Source organism: Misgurnus anguillicaudatus, unplaced genomic scaffold, assembly GCF_027580225.2.
Source record: "Misgurnus anguillicaudatus unplaced genomic scaffold, ASM2758022v2 HiC_scaffold_29, whole genome shotgun sequence".
In the NCBI taxonomy this organism is placed as follows: Eukaryota; Metazoa; Chordata; class Actinopteri; order Cypriniformes; family Cobitidae; genus Misgurnus; species Misgurnus anguillicaudatus.
The window spans coordinates 6,025,467-6,047,016 of record NW_027395279.1 but is presented as its reverse complement, the minus strand read 5'-3'; the positions used below and the strand labels follow the sequence as shown (position 1 = coordinate 6,047,016).

Genomic DNA, 21,550 nt, shown 5'->3' with positions numbered 1-21,550 from the left:
TATTATGAAAATAAAATGACTCCACTGAAAGAGAACAAATGTGTTTTACCCCATTAAAAAATGTATATTTAAAAATATTTTAGTGGGTCTAGAATAGATTACAGTTGTCTAATAGGTTTTGAAATGAGAAGTTTGGAAACCCCAGCTTTACACAATACTAGTCTCAATTAAAGTTAAAGGAATAGTCTACCCTTTTGCCATATTAAACTATGTTATTACCTCAACTTAGACGAATTAATACATATCTATTGTGCACTGTACAGCGCGTCGTGAATGTGTTAGCATTTAGCCTAGCCCCATTCATTCCTATAGTACCAAACAGGGAAGCCACCAAACACTTTCGTGTTTTCCCTATTTAAAGACTGTTCCATGAGGAGTTATACCAGTAAGTATGGTGCCACAAAATAAAACTTTTTTGGTACCATAGGAATGAATGGGGCTAGGCTAAATGCTAACACATTCACAACGCGCTGTACGGTGCACGCATTGAAAAAAGATAGGTATGTATTAATTCATCTAGGTTGAGGTAATAACATAGTTTAATATGGCAAAAGGGTAGACTATTCCTTTAATATTAAGTTGTAATATAACTGAAATAAATACCATTTGCAATTGACAGACATTAAATTAAACTGATGGCAGATGAGGTATGGGGATGATGCTGGGCCAGAGTTGAATCTGTGCATCTTAGTAGATCAGGGTGGTTCATCCTTAAGTGCTGCATTAAAAAGAGAAAGGATCTAAAAAGAAAAGAAATTAAATATTTCTCCCAAATCAACATTGGACTATCAACACTAGGGCTGGGTAAAAATATCGATTCATCAATGCATTGCAATTATTTGTTTCTCAATTCAATATCGATTCATCAAATCCTATGAATCGATTCAGCCCCCCCCGGCAAGTGGCGCCGCTGTGGGCAACACTCTAGTGAGAGCGTTCAGCGTTGTACAAGACGCGCTTTATTAAAACAGAAAGATCAAAGATGGCAAACAGCAGCACTTCTTTCAAGCCTTCACCATCAACGTGATCAAACATCAGTAATACTACACATTATTTAAAAATATACTCAGGTACTTAATTGCTTGTGTATTTACTTATTATTGAATCGATATCGAAGCAAGTGAATCAATATTGAATTTAATCGAATCGAATTGAATCGAAGCCTCAAGAATCGAAATTGAATCGAATTGTGAAATTCCTAACAATACCCAGCCCTAATCAACACCAAATTAATAATGCAATTACATGCAAACAAACCTGTCAACCGTCAATATATAACAGATACTACACACCTGTGTCCAATACATCAAGATTCTCACAACATTTTAGGGCTAGCTTATTACCACAGTTCTGGCTATTCTTCATATTCTGTGTGGTGGTTAGTTTGCAACAGTGACAAAAATGAACTTTTCATTAACATTACCATTTGTTCACTTAAGCTGACTTCCAAGAGCACAGTTATCTAACACAGTCTACTGTAAGTGTTTTTTAACATTAAATATAGATTAATTTTTTTGAGAGAGATACAAAGGACAAATGTCTCTGCTTGCTGCCTTCATCCGTGTGACCAATCAATGGTTGTGTTAAAAACATGATAATCAGGTGCTAACAATTAGGTGAAATATTGTGCAGTGTTACAGACAACTCTGATTTCTGATGTTATGTCATTAAATATCCTACCTCCGACCTCAATGCATTCCAGTCAATCACGTATCACATTTGCGTGTTTACCACATAATGAGACGCCAGGAGAAGTTTGTGCTCTTGTGCCAATTATGGCAGAAAACGGTTACTGGATAATTTAACATTCATGTTCATCTATATTACGTGCTGTTTAAAGGTTCATGTAAGGCTGTGAAAGGCTAGCCACCACCTTGTCTGCAATGTCAAATGACGCATCTCGTTGAGGTCGGTGTTGATCGATCTGGTCCAAGTTGAGAGGTCGGATACTCCACTTTGTTTCCTGTTCCTGACTTCTTACGGGTTTAAGGTCAATAATATCCAACATCCAAGTTGTCTCGAACACAGCATTAGTTCATAGACTCCAGTTCAGTTCTATCTGTAACAAAAGAACACAATGAGACCATCATCACATCAGACAAAGTATTTCATTTATATAAATTGCACCCAAAGAAAAACCAAAATATTAAAAACATGACAGATCAAAATCTTCATTTAAACCCAAAGGGGACTAGCCTGGTAATACCATTCTCTGCTACTTTGCTTGAGCGAAAGTACAAAGTCTGATGTAGTCAGGCTAAAAGGGGACATGGTCTTTAAATAAAACACCCAAAATGCCCCTCTTTTTAAGAGTTTTCAATATCTCCACCACAGTAAGAATTCTTTCTTTCTCAATACTTAAACATTAAAGGTCTGTAATGACTTGTAAAAGACGGAAGCAAACGCAGGTGTAAAAATGAAACAATGTTTATTTAATATAAACAAAGAGAGAGTATTCAAAGTCAAATGCGGAAGTAATCCAGTCCGGTGTTGTTGCTGGCAATGGTGACGATGACTACGGTGGAAGTTGGTGTTTTGAGTGCGACGTTGGTGGAGTGGTGAGCAGTGGTGAAATCCAGACTGACACGGAACATCCACACGAAGACGACGACGACAATACACATCCAAACTGAAACACGTAATCCAATGCACACGGAACAACCAAGCAACACGGAGACTGAGCAAACAATAGAATCTGGCAGGGAACAGAAAGTCAGGTGAGTCTTTATGGAGATGATGTAATGATGAACAGCTGGAGCGAGACAATCAACACACAGGTGAAAGGGATCGCTCTAACGAGCACATGGCAGGGTAAGTGAACAACACACACACACAAACATGACACGGAGGAAAACAATGGATTTTCCTACCGTGACAGTACCCCCTCCCCTAGGAACGCCCCTCGGCGTTCCCAGCCTGCTTTACCTGTTGATTGAATTCATCAATAAGGCGGTGATCCAGTATGTCCCGAGCAGGAACCCACCTTCTCTCCTCCGGACCGTAACCTTCCCAATCCACCAAGTACTGAAATCCGCGTCCCCTCCGTCTGGAGTCCAGAATACGGTTAACCGAATAAGTGGTCTCCCCATTAACGATACGAGGCGGAGGGGGAACCGGGGTATGCGGATTAAGACGGGAAGAAATCACCGGTTTAATTTTGGAGACATGAAAGACGGGGTGAACCCTCCTGTACGCAGGAGGAAGGCTAAGACGCACTGTTACCGGATTAATGATCTTGGTAACAGAAAACGGGCCAATAAATTTGGGAGCAAGTTTATTCGAGACGGAACGCATCGGAATATTCTGGGTTGAAAGCCACACTCTTTGACCGACGACGTATCGGGGAGGCTTCGACCGGTGGCGATCGGCCTTGGCCTTGGTACGTGACCTTGCCTGGAGCAGAGCTCTGCGAGCTCTGGTCCAGGTGCGGTGGCACCTCTGGACTAGTGCGTTTGCGGAGGGAACCGACACCTCGGATTCAGTACTGACAAAATTAGGTGGTTGGTACCCTAAACTACACTTAAATGGAGACATGCCCGTAGATGACACCGGCAGAGAATTGTGTGCGTACTCCACAATTGAGAGTTGCTGACACCAGGACGAAGGATTCTTGGAAACCAGACATCGCAACACCCTTTCGACGTCCTGATTGGCTCGCTCGGTTTGACCGTTGCTCTGGGGATGAAACCCGGATGAAAGACTAACAGTCGCCCCTAGCAATTTGCAGAACTCTCGCCAAAATTTGGACACAAACTGGGGACCCCTGTCAGAGACCACGTCTGTCGGGAGGCCATGTATTCGGAAGACGTGGTCAATGACAGCTACCGCTGTTTCCTTGGCTGATGGTAATTTGGGCAAGGGAATGAAATGGGTCGCCTTCGAGAACCGGTCCACTACGGTCAAAATCACCGTATTACCCCTAGAGGGTGGGAGGGCGGTAATAAAATCTAGCGAAATGTGGGACCAGGGTCTCGAAGGGACAGACAGCGGTAAAAGTAACCCATCTGGAGGACGATTGGAAGTCTTACCAACGGCACAAACCGAACAAGCCAAGACGAAGTCGTGGACGTCACGAGCCATACCAGGCCACCAGAATCGTTGCTTGACTAGAAACCTAGTTCTACTAACCCCTGGGTGACAAGCAACACTGGAACCATGACCCCACTGGAGAACGTCTGACCGTAACCCTTCCGGCACAAATAAACGGTTCGGTGGGCAGCGAGCCGGGGGCGTTACCCCTTCTAAGGCTGTCAAAACCTTCGATTCGACCTCCCATCTGAGCGCAGAGATAATGATTTTCTCTGGTAAAATGGGCTCGGGAGTAGCAGTACGATCGGAACGCTCAAAAAGACGGGATAAAGCATCGGGTTTGATGTTTTTGGAACCCGGCCGGTAAGAAAGTGTAAAATCGAAACGACCGAAAAACAATGCCCACCGAGCCTGCCTGGAGTTAAGTCTTTTGGCAGTTCTAATGTATTCGAGATTCTTATGGTCCGTCCATACAATGAAAGGTACACCCGACCCCTCAAGCCAGTGACGCCATTCTTCCAGTGCTAGCTTGACCGCCAACAACTCTCGATTGCCAATGTCATAATTAACTTCCGCAGGAGATAAACGATGGGAAAAATACGCGCAAGGATGAACCTTTCCGTCTGAGGATGCGCGCTGGGACAACACTGCTCCTACCCCCACCTCTGACGCGTCGACCTCCACTATGAATTGACGTGAACGATCAGGGGTTACAAGAATGGGAGCTGAAACAAAGCAGCTTTTCAGTTTGGCAAACGCAGCCTCAGCTGCGTCTGACCACCTGAACGTCAAACCAAGGGAAGTCAAAGCGGTCAGAGGTGCGGCTAGTTGGCTGAAATTGCGAATGAAACGCCGGTAAAAATTGGCGAACCCCAGAAATCTCTGCAGGGCCTTGCGAGACTCTGGGGATGGCCAATCTACCACAGCCTTAACCTTCTCAGGATCCATGCGAACACCCTCAGTCGAAATGATGTGTCCTAAAAAAGAAACAGACTGTGCATGAAAAACGCATTTTTCCGCCTTGACAAAAAGCCCATTCTCTAACAACCGCAGAAGCACTCGTCGTACGTGTTGCAAATGTTCCTGGAGAGACGAAGAAAAAATCAATATGTCATCCAGGTAAACATATATGAACTGGTCTACCATGTCTCGCAACACGTCATTAACGAGTGCTTGGAAGACTGCCGGCGAGTTCGTGAGACCGAAAGGCATCACGCAGTACTCAAAATGGCCACGAGGGGTGTTAAACGCAGTCTTCCATTCATCCCCCTTCCTGATGCGAACCAAATGATATGCATTCCGTAAGTCCAATTTAGTGAAAACGGACGCTCCCTGCAACCTCTCGAAAGCTGAAGACATCAACGGCAAAGGATAAGTATTCTTTACCGTGATGTTGTTCAACCCTCGGTAGTCAATACAAGGTCGCAAGGATCCGTCCTTCTTCCCCACAAAAAAGAACCCCGCCCCCGCTGGAGATGAGGAAGGGCGAATGAACCCCGTTGCCAGAGAATCAGAAATATATTTCTCCATGGCCTCCATCTCCGGAACAGACAGAGAGTATAACTTGCCCTTAGGCGGAAACGTACCTGGCAATAAGTCTATCGCACAGTCATAGGGACGATGAGGAGGAAGAGAATCAGCCCGCGACTTACTGAACACCTCCTTCAGGTCATGGTACTCCGCGGGCACGGTAGACAAATCCACTGCTTTCCCCTGAAACACAGACTCAGACACAGAAACACAAGCAGAGACAAGACAGGACTTATGACACTCCTCGCTCCAGCTGGTAACAGAACCCAGTTTCCAGTCAATTCTTGGGTTATGGGAATGAAGCCACGGATGACCAAGAACTATGGGAGAGAGAGCAGTGTCAGTAATAAAAAATGAAATAGTCTCTGTGTGGTTTCCGGAAGTGATGAGTGTGATAGGTGCTGTGGTGTACTTGATAGTGGGTAACTGATGTCCATTGAGGGCGAAGGGCGCAATCTGGTGGGTGAGTGCAGTGAAAGGTAACTTGAGCTTACGTGCTAGTGAGCTGTCGATGAAGTTGCCCTCCGCCCCCGAATCCAGAAGTACGTGCCCCGAGTGTGACATAGTGGACCACCGTAGTCTCACCGGAAGGAGAGTGGATGTAGTAGAGGTCTTCTGTGCGGAGATCCTGCCCGATAGTAGCCTCTGTTTTACTATCGGGCTTGGTCTTTTACCGGGCACCTCTGGCATTGGTGACCCGACTCACCACAGTACAGGCAAAGACCCAAGGATCTCCGCCGATTCCTCTCCTTCCAGGGTAACCGAGCTCGACCCACCTGCATGGGTTCCGGATCTGAGAGACCACCGGCGGAAACTTCGATGGGAGGATCCGTGGACTCCGCTTGACGTAGGGGCAGAACTTGAGTCTTCCTTCTGGCAACGGTAGACAGGCGTGCGTCAACCCGGATCGCCAAGTCCACCAGACCGTTGAGCGACTTCGGTAATTCCGCCGTGATGATCTCTCGATGGATCCGATCCGCCAACCCATGCAGGAAATGGTCCCACTGCGCTTCCTCGTTCCACCTGCACTCCGCCGCCAGGGTACGGAACTCGATGGCATAGTCCGAGACCGACCGCTCCCCCTGCTGGAGATCCGTGAGGAGCCGGGCGGCCTCCCTCCCGGCGACGGAGCGATCGAAAACCCTCTTCATTTCTTCGGAAAGCGAGGCGAACGAGGAACAACAGCTGTCGTGGTTTTCCCATACCGCCGTCCCCCAGAGGGCAGCCTTGCCCGAGAGCAGCGAGAGCGTGAATGCCACTTTGGTCTCCTCGAGCGAGAATGTCCGGGGCTGTTGGGCGAAATGTAGAGAACAATGAGAGAGAAAAGTACGACAGTAGTTGGGCTCACCGGCATATTTCTCCGGGATCGGCAGTCTCGGTTCCTGGATGAAACTACCCCCTGGAGGTGAAGATGGTGCGGGCGGCATGGGTGGCGCAGTGGGAGGCGTGATGTTCGGAGATCGCTGAGAGAGCTCGGAAACCTTCGCCACCATTGCCTGGACGGCCCTCCGCATGTCCTCGATGGTTTGATCCTGATGATCCATACGAGCCAGAGATCGCTGGAGAAACTCCTCCAACGCGGAGATCGGCTGGCCACCTGCTGCTTCCATGTTGGCCAGATTCTTCTGTAATGACTTGTAAAAGACGGAAGCAAACGCAGGTGTAAAAATGAAACAATGTTTATTTAATATAAACAAAGAGAGAGTATTCAAAGTCAAATGCGGAAGTAATCCAGTCCGGTGTTGTTGCTGGCAATGGTGACGATGACTACGGTGGAAGTTGGTGTTTTGAGTGCGATGTTGGTGGAGTGGTGAGCAGTGGTGAAATCCAGACTGACACGGAACATCCACACGAAGACGACGACGACAATACACATCCAAACTGAAACACGTAATCCAATGCACACGGAACAACCAAGCAACACGGAGACTGAGCAAACAATAGAATCTGGCAGGGAACAGAAAGTCAGGTGAGTCTTTATGGAGATGATGTAATGATGAACAGCTGGAGCGAGACAATCAACACACAGGTGAAAGGGATCGCTCTAACGAGCACATGGCAGGGTAAGTGAACAACACACACACACAAACATGACACGGAGGAAAACAATGGATTTTCCTACCGTGACAAGGTCACGTTTTTCCTGATCCCATTTTTCAAACTTTAGTTAGTGTGTAATGTTGCTGTAATAGCATAAATAATACCTGTAAATGATAAAGCTCAAAGTTCACTGCCAGCCAGGCGATGTATTTTCTTTAACAGAATCCCCCTTCCAATACAGCGAACGGCCGGTTTGTACTACAGCCCTCTACTTCCCGGTTGAATGACGTCAAAGCAAGTGTGTTTGACTAAACTCCGTCCTGGCTAAGATAAGCTGCTATTGAATCACAACACACTAAACAAGCTACACAATCAGAACTCGTTGCGTATTTCTGAAGGAGGGACTTCATAGGACAAAGAATACATCAGCCCGTTTTTAGGACAGTGAAAGGACTATATAGATATGTAGATTGTGTGAAAAATACCGCATGTGAAACATGTACACATGTTATATTGCGCACTGTAAACACAATCAAATCTTCAAAAAACACAGGAAAAACGGGACCTTTAAAGTTGTTCAGTATTATGGTTGTAATCAAGAAAATGACAATGCAATTTTATTTAAAGATCATATCCCCTTTGGGTTTAAATGCAGATTTTAATCTTTCATGCCATGAAGGCAATAACGCCGAAACATCTGCCCTTGTATTGTTTGATTAGAAAAACAGGTCTAAGCACCTAAAGCTGGGAGAGCATGGTGAGGGTGTTGATTGAACTAGATCTATTGACCCCTAGATAAAATAATTAATAAAAATAATGTTTTTTTCTTATCTGTCCTGTCCTATTTTGTACTGCAAAATAAACAAAAGCAAGTGACCATAGTATAAAGAGGATAAACTATGGGTAATAAGGTATTTAGCAAACATTTTTGTTTTATCTCATAGACTATGTTTACACTGTCAGTTTAAATCTGATTTTTGTGTATATCCAATTTGAATGACTGACTGTACACACTGTGTATGACAACTCTTCGTGTTTGATTTGTGTGACCTGAGGCGCATTATCTTTTATCCAAAATAGCTGCATTGGTTTTTAGCAATGTCGTTGTGTTGATGTGTTTGAAATAAATGTGCTTGAGTTCATGCAGCAACAACCAGTTTTCATAAATGAAAAATAAAATATTGTCTTTTTATCCAATTCATCCGAGAAATCATTTGGTAATTAAAATAATGTACCCTAAAAAAACTTTCATTTGTAAGACCGCATTCATTACTTTACTAAATATGGGAAGAGACTCACAGGTGGAGGTAGAAGTTTGGTCTGCACTTTCCATAGCTGGTGCACAGGGATTGTGGTAGGCTAGTGACACAATTGAAGAAGACTAGTTAAAAATCTGCTTTACAACAGAGGTTGAATTAAACTTTTTCATTTTGACAGATAAGGCTGTAACAAATCTGTCATAATCAATTAGGACTAAAATTAGGGATGCACGATATATCGGCCGACATATCGTTATCGGCCGATAACTGCTTATTTTTAATATTATCGGTTATCGGTCTGATAGCAAAATTAGGCAGATAAATGAAAGCCGATAAATGATGGATTATTTTGGTTTGTTGAACCACTTCACTTGCTCATTGCTGGCCATGTGGAGTTTTGATTGGTGCTTTCTGTGACATAGCACGAAGATGACACATGTTGCGGGCTTAAGAAGAGTATGCTAGTCTAGCGCAAAGACAAGATGTCCGCAGTCTGGGAGTTTTTCATTGTGAAATTAATAGGAATATTTATCGGCCTATATATATATCGGTTATCGGCCCCTAACTATAAAGAGTTATCGGTATCGGCCAAAATTTCCATATCGGTGCATCCCTAACTAAAATATCAACAAAACACTTAGAAAATGAACAAAACCAACTATCTGAATCTGTCTGAACTCTAACATTGAGGTCTGGTTAGACAAAGTGAGTGTTTATCTGTGTAAAAGTCAGACCAACATTGAAGACTGATGCAGTTGTCATTAAGGCTGATTTTGTCAGACCTACCCCAATGCCTCTACACAAGTAGGCTATGCGGCACTTTTCATTTACACGTTTGCGTCGTTGTTCGCATCGATGTGCATTTACACGTGCAGAACGCTAGTAGCCAATGTCCATAGGCATTTACCAATGTAAAATACAACATCAAGGCAAAAGCTGAAAAAAATAAAAAGTGGCAGAAAAAACCCTTGTTGGGGGCCAATCACACCAAATGCGTTTTAAAGACGTGGAAACACAAGGTGCACCTTTATTTGGTCACTTTATAAAAAACAGTGCAGTGCAGCGCAGCTTTTTATATTGCTAGGCAACCACCGAGGCAGCTGTCCTGTCAATCAAATATCTAAGCGTGAGCGCTCTTTTGCTCTTAACTGTCATATAAGCAGAAACTTTAAAAAGATGACTCTTGCACTGACTTTGATCGAAGGTGAGAGGTGCATAAACACACAGGAGACAGTAAGTAACTGAAGTATGTTTGTTTCAAATAACTGTAAACATCGGTCCTACAACGGAAGGCCTGCCTCTCCCCATATTCAATTGGACAATGGAAAGACACAAATGACGTCGGGTGCTTTTCTGCTCTTAGCGCTCCTTCAAAAACGCATGTTGCAGTAGGGGGCAAAAATGCAAGGCGTTCAGTGCCATTAACGACGCACATAACGCTCAATGCTGCAGTTAAAAAAGATTTACCTCAAAGTAAAGACAACTGGATCTGAAGCGTAATGATGGTCTTCAGAAGGCCTCTCATGGTGGTCTTGATTCAGAGGTTTGAGAAGACTACCAAGCACCAGAGCCAGCTAACAGGTGGACCAAACATCAAGCCAGAATTCTGCATGAGTCAGGTAAGCAGAATAAAAGACGCTGTAAATAAACAATAATAAAAGATGGTCATTAATGACTTAATGCTTTTATATTCATGTTAATGCTTTGAAAATTATCTTATTTCTTTCAGAATTTATGTCTTTTGATATTATTGCCTAATGCAACAAATGGAAAAAAGCATACTTTATGACAACCTTAGCAGCAGAACACCATGACTTTCTCCTGGGTAGACGAGAAAAAAAATTTGGTATCAACACCCATCTAACAATTAAGGTAAAAGATAAAGTTTTATGATCCCTGCATTCAGGTTAGAGTATGGGGTAAGTTTACCGTTCTATGGGTGTTTCTCAAATGCAAGGTTGCATCCTATGGAGGCTGCGTCCATCTTAGACCTGTCCTTCTGAGATTTCGAGGTTAGAATCCACCTCAAAAGCCAGAATGAGATGGTTTAGTTTGATGTCCAAGGCAATGTCATAATGGTTTCCGCCCCAGTGGTCATGGCATGAAAACTTTAAAGAGAGAAGTTGAAAATTAGCAATGCATCACCAAAAAAAAAATCCAATACTGTAGTACAGTGAATAAAAGTCATGTATCAACAGTCTTTACAACATGGACAGTTAAACCTTTTGTAATTTAATTAAAACAACAAAAGAGAAAACAAGCAGATTGAGATGTCCTTCGACGATGCTTGATGACGTGGCAGCCGAGACATGCAGCATTCTAGGACGCAGCCTTATTAAAAAAAAAAAAAAAATGGACGCAGCCTTATTTATTTTTATTTTATATATGTATAATGTACCCCCTGACTGAACTTGTATTTCTTATTATTTAAAAAAAATATATTAAAAATATTTTTAAAAGAACGCAGCTGTGCGTTTGAGAAACGACCGGAAACGACTTATATGTCGCGAGGCCATCACGTGACCACAATATTTACCAGAAGACCGTTATTTGCTCGAGTTCCCTCAACTTTTTTGTCGCAAATAACATTATTAATAACCTGTAAATAATAAAATTTGTACACATTACGTTCCTTTTCACGCTGTAATAGTATGTTTTTGGTTTAATAGTCGGCTTTAAGTTAGTTTTTCTGTCAGTTTGATCGTCAAAATCTTGGTAAGTAACTTATAGCTTGTCATTCCTGGTTTTAATTGTTAGAAATACGAATTAAAGAACAGATATAACTGATATAACTGAAACAATTAATAAATACAATTATTCAACCACTCCAATAGAACAACGTTAACGGTTTTGAGTGGTTTTTAGGAAAAGGTCTGACTGAAATGAACGTAATCCGTATAAGGGCCACTTTAACGTAACGTTACAGGGCGGGAAAGGTTTGAGGCATTTAATAACTCTATTAAACTGGCTGGTTTATCCACACCAGTGCGTAACATGTAAAGTTAACGTTACAACGTGGCTTCGGGACTTTGCAGCGACCTGAATAGCATTGCATTGATAAACGTTAATAAGCTTTTAATAGCGTATAGAACATTAATATAAGACGATGATTCTGTAGATCGACTAACTTACATCCATGCATTACATATTAACTTACCTTGACACTGAAACTGCCGTCAGCACTGTTGCTTCACCCGTTGGAACATCCTACTAGTTTAGGGAGTTAAAAATCGAGTTGGAAAAGAACAAAAAATCGTTCTACACGGGACCCAGAAGCTGCAAAAACCGATTGAGGTTACACTCTATTGAATGATCCCAACGTTGAGTGCAGGCAGCCCACACATCTCTCAGATGTGTTTGACTTCATGCTGATCTACTCGCAAACCGATCGTGACATCAAGTACCGCGAGTTCAAACCTTTTCCGGGGCTTTCCCAAACTCTCGCGGTACTTGATGTCATACCACGTGCTGTCTGCGCATCTCGGTGTTAAGTCAAACCAGAGCCATAGAGAAACAAGCCGTTTCTCAATGTCAAGGATACTTCCTTGCCAGGAGTAATCCTTACAAGTCACTTCCTTCAGAGGCTAGGCGAGGCTCCTTTTAAGCATTCGGAGAACACGTTAAATGGAACAGGCTAGCAAGTGCACGTCATTACGTCATTGCGTGATTGAAAGGTGTGCTTTCGGTGCTGCGCGCATAGGATTGTGGGTGATTTCAGGGCGTGAAGAGCGCGAAGGATATAAATTTGCATCCTTTCCTGTATATGGGATATTTCTCGAACGAAGGACTCAGTCCTTGGCTGAAATTTCGAGGATCCTCGACATTGGAACAGTCCTTCGACGGACGTCGATGACGTAGCATCCTCGAAATTCTAGCTTCCGAGGATCCTTCCTTGACATTGGGAAACGGCTAGCGAGTTGTGCCAACGGAAGTCCAGAAGCTCGGTCGTCACGTGATTCACGGAGACTTCAGTTAGTTCCTAGAAGCCCATAGTGAGCCATTGAAATACATTGAGTTAGAGGCAAAGAGCTGTGATTTTTCTTAATTTATAGTCAAGAAACGCATTTTTTTACAATATTTCTATATCACATCAAATGTAAATGTAGTATTGTTATGTAGTTATATAAACAATGTTTTTTGACAAATTAAATCCACCAATATAGGAACATTTGTATGGTCATCTGCTGGTATGTGGCTTGTTAACATGTTTTACGCTGCCTTTAGCCACTTTAAAATGCATCACACTGTACTAATGTAAGTTTATAATGTTATGCTTGTTTATAATGTACAAAGTGAATGTGCTGTGAATGTAACTCATAGTGGTTTAATTTATAAATATACAAAGCACAACATTAAAAAAGACTTTAATATTAATTTATTTTAATTTATTTTAAATTATAATAATATTTCTGGCTTAGTGTAGTTTTCTTTTTGTTGTTAATATAAACATCTGATGGGACATAACATCATCATCACTTTAAATGATTACTAATTTCTTAACTATGTAAGTATATATTTGACAAGTTATTAATAAATAAATTTATTTTATTTTATTTATTAACCAGCAAAACCAGTGTTAAAAACATTCCACCCATACGTTGATGCATAAATATGCACTTTATACCACCATCACTTTATTTTGCCTCTCTAATTACACAATATTTACAATAATGGATGAATCTGCATTAAGAAAACGAAATTTACCAATACAAGGCTGTTAGTGGTTTGTTGTGTGTTGCTAAAGTTATCCACAGCTTGTCCTAGCCTGACCCGTTTTCTACTAACACCCAGTAAATGTACTAATTAAATGAGAAATAATGCACTACAAACACACTGATGCATAAAGTCATTCGATTTACATGTATTGCTAACATACAATCTTATTTGTCAAGCGTATTAAGTCTTAAAACTTGTATTAAGTTCAACACATTCAATCTTTCTAATGCAACTCTATGGAGCTGACTGTGACTTCCGGGAACTTTGGAGAGACTCCGTGGTCCGCCATTGCTGTAAAAAAAACCGTTCCATTGGAGTGAACGGATTTGACGTAACTCTATCCTTCTATGGCTCTGAGTCAAACACACCTGAATGTATTTGTTGGCTGCACTCCCTTGCGCTCAGTGATGTAGGTGTAACGAAATAAATGTATTAAATTGATATTATATAAATAAATAGTTATAAAAAATCTTTATAAAATGATTAGCTGTCATTAATAAATTAATATATGATTTGAAACATCAGTATACGTAAATTTCCCTCAAGTTATGAAATGCCTAAATAAGATCAAAATGGTGAAAATACAACAATGTATATTTGACCAATTTAGCATTTATTAACTTTTGCCTTTTTAAATTGACTTCAGAAAGTTATCTACAGCCACACATCCACTGTATACCAAGTTATGATGATCAATTATGAGAATGCAAAATGATTTATAGATCAGTAAACAATCAACAAAAAGGTAATGTCTTAATTAATATATTTCTGCTTTTGTTACTTATTCATGTATTTGAATTACATCATTCAAAATCAAATGTTAATAATTATAGGGTTTCAACTTGTTGCAGCTTTACAAAAAATGTAGAATTTGTAGGAGCATGGACAACTGAGTAACAAAGTCATATTATGCAGATGGGTGCTCATGGTGGCCTCCAAATAAATACATGGACAGGCTGCTAAAGAGGGTCAGGATGATGGAGATGCAAGAGCCAAAGACAGCACGGACCAAACACCAGGCCAGAATTCTGCATGAGTCAGGTAAGCAGAATCAGTTACACTGTATAAAATCATTAATTAATAGACAGTACAATTAATAACACATTATTTTTCATAGCTGTAAAAAACAAAAGAATGAAACAGTACCTGCATTTTAGTTTCCAGCCTTTTTCACAAAGTTGCCGACAACTGGAAGAATGTCCCAAATTGCTGAAAAAAGAAATTCAGTAAGTCCTTATAAAAGAGACAGTTTAAAAGGTAAAACGGCTTTATTTAACTTCAAAAATACCCCTAAATCCTTAAAGAACACGCCCACATTTTGGGAATTTAGCTTATTCACCATATCCCCCAGAGTTAGATAAGTCCATACATACCTTTCTCATCCCTGTGCGTGCTGTAACTCTGTCTGACGCAGCCCCCGCTAGCTTAGCTTAGCACAAAGACTGGAAGTGAATGGCTCCATCTAGCATACGGCTTCCAAACATGACAAAATAACGCAAACATTTTCCTATTATGTGTTGTGATTTGTATAGTCAAATTCACTACCAGTCTTTTGTTCTAAGCTAAGCTAGCGGGGGCTGCGTCAGACAGAGTTACAGCATGCACGGATATGAGAATGGTATGTATGGACTTATCTAACTATGGGGGATACTGTGAATAAGCTAAATTCCCAAAATGTGGGCATGTTCCTTTAAAAATCAGCACCCCTAGTTAATTTGGATGCTAAAACCTAAGGCAGGTTCAAGCCTAGGATTTAGTATGTTTATTTGTTAATGTAAAAAATGCAGCTAACCAATCCCAGCTCCAGTGGGCAGGTTAAAGAGTATTTTTTATATGAGACAGAAAACAGAAACACATTTTTAATGGCATTTAAAGACAACATACCACTTCATAAAACTACATTTTCTGTTTAATCCATAGATTGAGTAATTTTCACTCTAGAGACCCTGGGGTGACCAACAAGGACGAATGAAAAGTAAGTGACCTACAAAACAAAAAACATTAATATTTTACGACTGTTTCAAGATAAGTACTCTGCATATCTATAGCAATGGACTCTATGCACGGCAGCGCTTGACGTGTTTCCGGGGATATCTCAGGATGCTGGACTACTTCCGCCAGTCATAGAGCGCTATGTTATTTTGGCTGTTTGGTTGCACAAACAGCCAAAATAACACAGCAAATTTTGTTGATGCTTGTTTATTTTACATAGAAATAACTTGTACTCCACACTTAATACCATAATGACATTTAAACGTATGAAAGTATATTTTTTAGGACCGAACTTCTAGCCACCACTGCTGTGTCATAGCGTTTACAGCGACTCACTGGAAAGCATGCCAACTTCTACACTGCTACCCTGTATCTGCATTACCAATACTTTTAGATAAAAATTGCACTGATAACAGTGCTATTCATCTGTTGTTGATAAATTGGTATAACTGTTATTATCAGTACTAGCAAAGATAACATCTTTGGTTATACAAGCTAAATGTTAGAACAGTTGAAACTCATATTTTCGATATTTATGTATTCTTTATTAATAACAAATGCAAAAGACAAATGGAAATATAATATCAATGACAACAAGAATAACTTGAGTGAAAGAAAAAAAACACACACACATACAACAAACTAAATAAACGGGATAACAAATAATGGGAAAAATATAGATTTCTACAACAGACTTTACAATAGTTAAGCCTTTTTTGCTTTGTTCTTTTGATTCTCAAATGTGTCAGGATACTAACTCAAAAATAACCAAGTAAAAATGTTTTGACAATCGATGTGTACATGAATCTCTTATTTAACCTGACACTTTAAGATTACTTTAACATACTTTAACATTACAAAGACGTAATATATTACCAGCGTGATTAGCCTGCTGTTCGAATCGTAAAAATAGCACAATGTAAGCTCTGCTAGTACAGGCTAGCTGAACATATCTTAATGATTATACAGAGACGACACATAAAACTTGTAACCTTTCTCGAGTTTGCACATCTGGACAATTCTTCACAAACCACAGGTTGTAAATTTGGGTAAATTCAGCAAACAACCGAGTACATTTGAGCGATTCTGCCGTCAATCCGTTTTAAATATCCCGTACCGGAAACTGAATAGCAGCCGTGAGTCAAACGCGGAAGTTAAGCGTGCATAGAGTCCATATGCAGATTCTTGAGTAAGAATTTTTCTCAGACAATATAGACTCAGATGGCTTCATGGTTGACCATATTTGTAGTTTAACAATTTCTATCATGTTAAAGTTCTCACACAAAAATTGCTAGTCTAAGAATTCTACAAGAAACCTTGTTCCCCACAAAGGCTTGATGGGTTGTGCAACTTACCTGCTTCCCTTTACAGCTCCAGTGAGTGTCTCTAAGGTAGATCCTAATGCAGATGGATGGAATGTTGATCCGCCTAACATGCAAGGTAAAAGAGCATTTGATAGCATAGTGGATAAACAAATAGCTTTTTTTCATTTTCACAGCATTTTCAAAAACAACATAACACTTGCTATTACATTGTTATATATTACATGACAATGTCTAACTTTGATCCATACAAAACAGATTTTCTGCACCTAGAACTTTGGATGACCATCAAGACAGTAAGTTTTCAAAAATCTGACCTCAATTTTACTAACCATTTAAAGATTGTTTTTCTTTTAGTTGATTTAAATAATACCCTAAAGTCCTCCGTTCATCTTCGGAAACACTGTTTAAGAAATTTTAGATGTAGTCCGAGAGCTTGCTGACCCTCCATTAAAAATGTTTGTACGATATACTGTTCATGTCCAGTTAGGTAATAAAAACATCATCAAAGTAGTTCATGTGACATCATTGGGTCAGTTAGAATTTGTTGAAGCATCAAAAATACATTTAGGTCCAAAAATAACGACTTAATTCGGCATTGTCTTCTCTTTCAGGTCTGTTACGAACCGTGTGCATGACACTGCTGCCGTACGACGCTGCTGGCGTGTTATCTGGTGCACCCAAGCTTTTTTTTTCGTTTACAGTCTGAGGGAGACGCTGTAAACAAAATCTTCGCAAACAATCTTCGCAAACAAAATCTTCGCAAACATTTCTGAGGATAACACGTCAGCAGCGCCATTGTGCACGCGCATTCGCAACAGACCCGGAAGAGAAGACAATGCTGAATAAATAGTTATTTTTGGACCAAAATGTATTAATGATGCTTCAACAAATTCTAACTGACCCACTGATGTCACATGAACTACTTTGATGATGTTTTAATTAACTTTCTGGAAATTAGACAGTATACAGCACATACATTTTTTGGAGGGTCAGAAAGCTCTCGGACTAAATCTAAAACATCTTACACTGTGTTCCGAAGATGAACGGAGGTCTTACAGGTTTGGAACAACATGAGGGTGAGTCATTAATTACATTATTTTCATTTTTGAGTGAACTATCCCTTTAAATGGAAAACACCACCGCTTTCCAAAATGTTACTATGTTTTTACCTTAGACGAATTAATACATACCCATCTTTTTTCAATGCGTGCACTTAATCTTTGTACAGCGTGTTGTGAATGTGTTAGCATTTAGCCTAGCCCCATTCATTCCTTAGGATCCAAACAGGGATGAATTTAGGAGCCACCCAACCCTTTCATGTTTTCCCTATTTAAAGACTGTTACATAAGTAGTTACACGAGTAAGTATGGTGGCACAAAATAAAACATGGCAATTTTTTAAGCGGTTAAAAATGAGAACTATATTGTATGGCAAAAGAGCACTAAGTTTGCAGCACTTCGACCTCGACGCACAGTAACATCATCACTCCTGATTACTCCACCTCTAACTCAAACTCAAAAGAGGGGGAGTAGTCAGGAGTGATGATGTTACTGCGCTCTGAAAAATGAATGGGGCTAGGCTAAATGCTAACACATTCACGACACGCTGTACAAATATTAAGTGCATGCATTGATAAAAGATAGGGATGTATTAATTTATCTAAGTTGAGGTAAGAACATAGTAAAATATTGAAAAACTGTGGTGTTTTCCTTTAAAAGCATCACCCCTATTTATTTTGGGTGCTAAAATATTTGCCACAGACCCTTTAAGGCCTTATGCTGCATTCACACCGCCAACAACCTAGTCACTGTGTCTCAGCCATTTCTTTTAATGAGTTTATCAGAAGGCGTTCCCAATTCTGGTTGTCCTAGTAAAAACTACAAATAAATGAGTAACAATCCTCTCAGTAAATGACTAAAGAGTGATGACACGAACTTCACTGCTTCACTCTCATTGGTAGTTGCTCCCAAAAGTCCTTCATCAAGTTAAACTTTCCTCAACGTTGTGGCATAGCTGGACATGCCCACTTCCTGTTGTCGATGGTCACAGTTGCTCATGTTGCTGAATGGGGCAAAGCTTCCATTGGAATGAATGAGATTGTGTTGCTAGTCGCTGGCGGTGTACAAGCAGCATTAGTGTGTGTCTTTAAAAATATATCAAATGCAAATTACCTGATCTAACATTCCCAGCTACAGAGGGCATCCTTTATTCAGTCCCTAATGCAGATGGTTGGAGTGTTGATCCACCTAACATGAGGGATAAGAGAGCGTTTGTTAGCATAATGAGAAAGAAAACAGAAACACATTATTAGTGGCATTTAAAGACATAACTTAACACTTGTTTATACTACATTTTCTGTTTAATCCATAGAGCACTCGTTTTGAGTCCTGAGACCCTGGGGTGACCACCGTGAACAAATACAGAGTAAGTTACCTAAAAAAACAATAATAATATTTATTTATAAAAACTTCTTATAAAAAAGCATCATCATTTACTCAGATGAAGTGTTACCTTACCAACATGTTCAAGGAAGGTGCAGGTCTGATGATCCATCCAGCATAAAAAAAAAACAGTAAATTTATACTTAGTTACATCTGTTGTAAAACAGACAAATGCAGTTATAAGAATTTTACCTAAACTACACACCTATTTGATTCTTAAGTTTAAATAAATCAAAATAATGCATTTAATAGTAAAAGCATTTTAAAAGCTACACTCCTAATTCATTTATCTTTGCTATTGCAGCTGCAAAAAGGCAGTCTTGACGGTTCTAGGATGAATGCAAATAAAGACTGACCACCTGACTTCAGCGGTCCAGTCTCTTGTGGGAAGCAGGTGTTTGTTACCCCAAATACGGATGAAGAGTGACGAAGAGGATGATGACTTTTTTCTCAAACATCATCTGAAGGATCTTGACAGGCTGGAGACAAAATTAACAGACTGGGGGTTTATACAAAGAATCTTACTCAGCCAATATTAAAGATAAGATATTTTTACAAAATGTTCTTTTCATTGTTTAGGATGATTTTATGTAGAAAACAATACATCACAAAAAAGACTTTAGCTGGGTTTACACAGGCAGTGCCTTACACACACACTAACCACAATTATAAACGCAACACTAACACAGATTTAGACAGATTTGTGAATAATATTTGAGAGAAATAGGCCTTTTGGGGACATAGAAAATATTTAAGTTCAGCTCATGAAATGAAAAATGGGGGCAAAAAATGTTTTAACAAGTGCAATACAAATATCAACCATAATACTGATCGTTTAAAAAAAAGTAAGCCACTATATCTTTCTAGAATCTACATAAGACTCAGTTACATAAACGATCAAAATAAATTAACGTCAGACAGGTGGGCGAAATATCAATATTAAAGCATGAATAACTGTTATCAACCCAATTTCAAGGTATTATTTAAATGATCCCACACAAAACAGTTTATTATTTTAATGCATTATTACTACATACCTTAAGCATGTGTTCCACGCCTTTCTTCTTCTTGGCGTTGCGAGGTCAAGCGGATGTTGTTATGTAGAATCACGACCTTGACGTAAAGACGCACATCCGTAATTTATTTTACAATGATAACACTTTCGGGTAATTTTATCTTCTAGATCCTAATTAAAGCTATAAAGAAAGAGCAGCCTATCACGATTATTTCCTGGTAAGTTTTTGAAATGTTTTATTTTAGAATGGAGATTAATAAAGCAGACGAGGAAAGGTTTTGATTATTTTAAATATGTTATGTTTATGTTGTTGTTTTCGCATAATGTCATGTAAAAAATATTTAAAGATAAATGAATGAAAGTTTTCATTGTTTAATTTGAATAAATGTGTTTTATGAAATCAACAACTGCCTGTTTTAAGATCAATTGAAAATGCTGTTTTAATTACTTAATATCGATGACACAGCTTGCATGTGTAGATGTGTGTAGAAATAATTTGCTGTAGTTTAGGGCAATTCAATTTGTTAATGAGGGATCTTGTAATCTTACAAACATCTGGGAAAGAGCGGCTTACCGTCTTTCTAAGCTCTTCTAAAGATCTGGGAAAGAGCGGCTCCGCATCTTTTAAAGCTCTTCTTAAGATCTGGGAAAGAGCGGCTCCGCATCTTTTAAAGCTCTGCTAAAGATCTGTGAAAGAGCGGCTCCGCATCTTTTAAAGCTCTTCTAAAGATCTGTGAAAGAGCGGCTTGCCGTTCTAACATCTTGTAAAGATCTGGGAAACGGCGGCTCGCCATCGTTCTAAATAACATACATCTTGTAAAGATCTGCTGGGTGTCTTGCAAACAGCTGGGTCGGACGTCTCGGCGACGCCTTCCAGATGAGCAAACGCCCTAAATAATACGTCTTCCAGACGAAAAACAAGACATCGCGCAGACATCTCCGCGACGTACGTGTGCTATCTGGGGATGATCTTAATCAGGTGTGTTAAATAAGGGAGACATGCACAATATGCAGAGCAGTGGGTCCCGAGGACTGGAGTTGAGAACCACTGCTCTAAACTTTCAGGCAAATTGATTTGTCTCTGAGGCCTGCATGGTGTGGTAATCTGTTCCTCTCTCTTAATTGTTTCACAGTTCATTTTGAATTCATTTGCATTTCCCTTTTGCTCCTCATAAGACCTTAGCATTTGATCACTCTTGATTT

General features: G+C 40.2%; 2 long non-coding RNA genes across 3 annotated transcripts; one reads left to right on the top strand and one right to left on the bottom strand.

The window, feature by feature from the left end:
- Window positions 1-1,845: 1,845 nt before the first annotated feature.
- On the bottom strand, window positions 1,846-12,342 carry LOC141362826 (uncharacterized). 2 transcript variants are annotated; one of them, XR_012368409.1, is made up of 6 exons: window positions 12,016-12,342; window positions 10,788-10,966; window positions 10,652-10,679; window positions 10,326-10,496; window positions 8,899-8,958; window positions 1,846-2,059 (listed from the first exon to the last, which is right to left on the bottom strand). It is a non-coding gene; the product is annotated as an uncharacterized lncRNA (long non-coding RNA). The 2 variants fall into 2 exon arrangements; XR_012368408.1 differs by having other exon boundaries at window positions 10,641-10,679; window positions 12,016-12,340.
- Window positions 10,965-19,777, top strand: LOC141362827 (uncharacterized). The gene is made up of 8 exons (XR_012368410.1): window positions 10,965-11,573; window positions 14,221-14,615; window positions 14,732-14,800; window positions 15,495-15,549; window positions 16,938-17,006; window positions 17,147-17,184; window positions 19,262-19,315; window positions 19,637-19,777. It is a non-coding gene; the product is annotated as an uncharacterized lncRNA (long non-coding RNA).
- The last annotated feature ends 1,773 nt before the right edge of the window (window positions 19,778-21,550 follow it).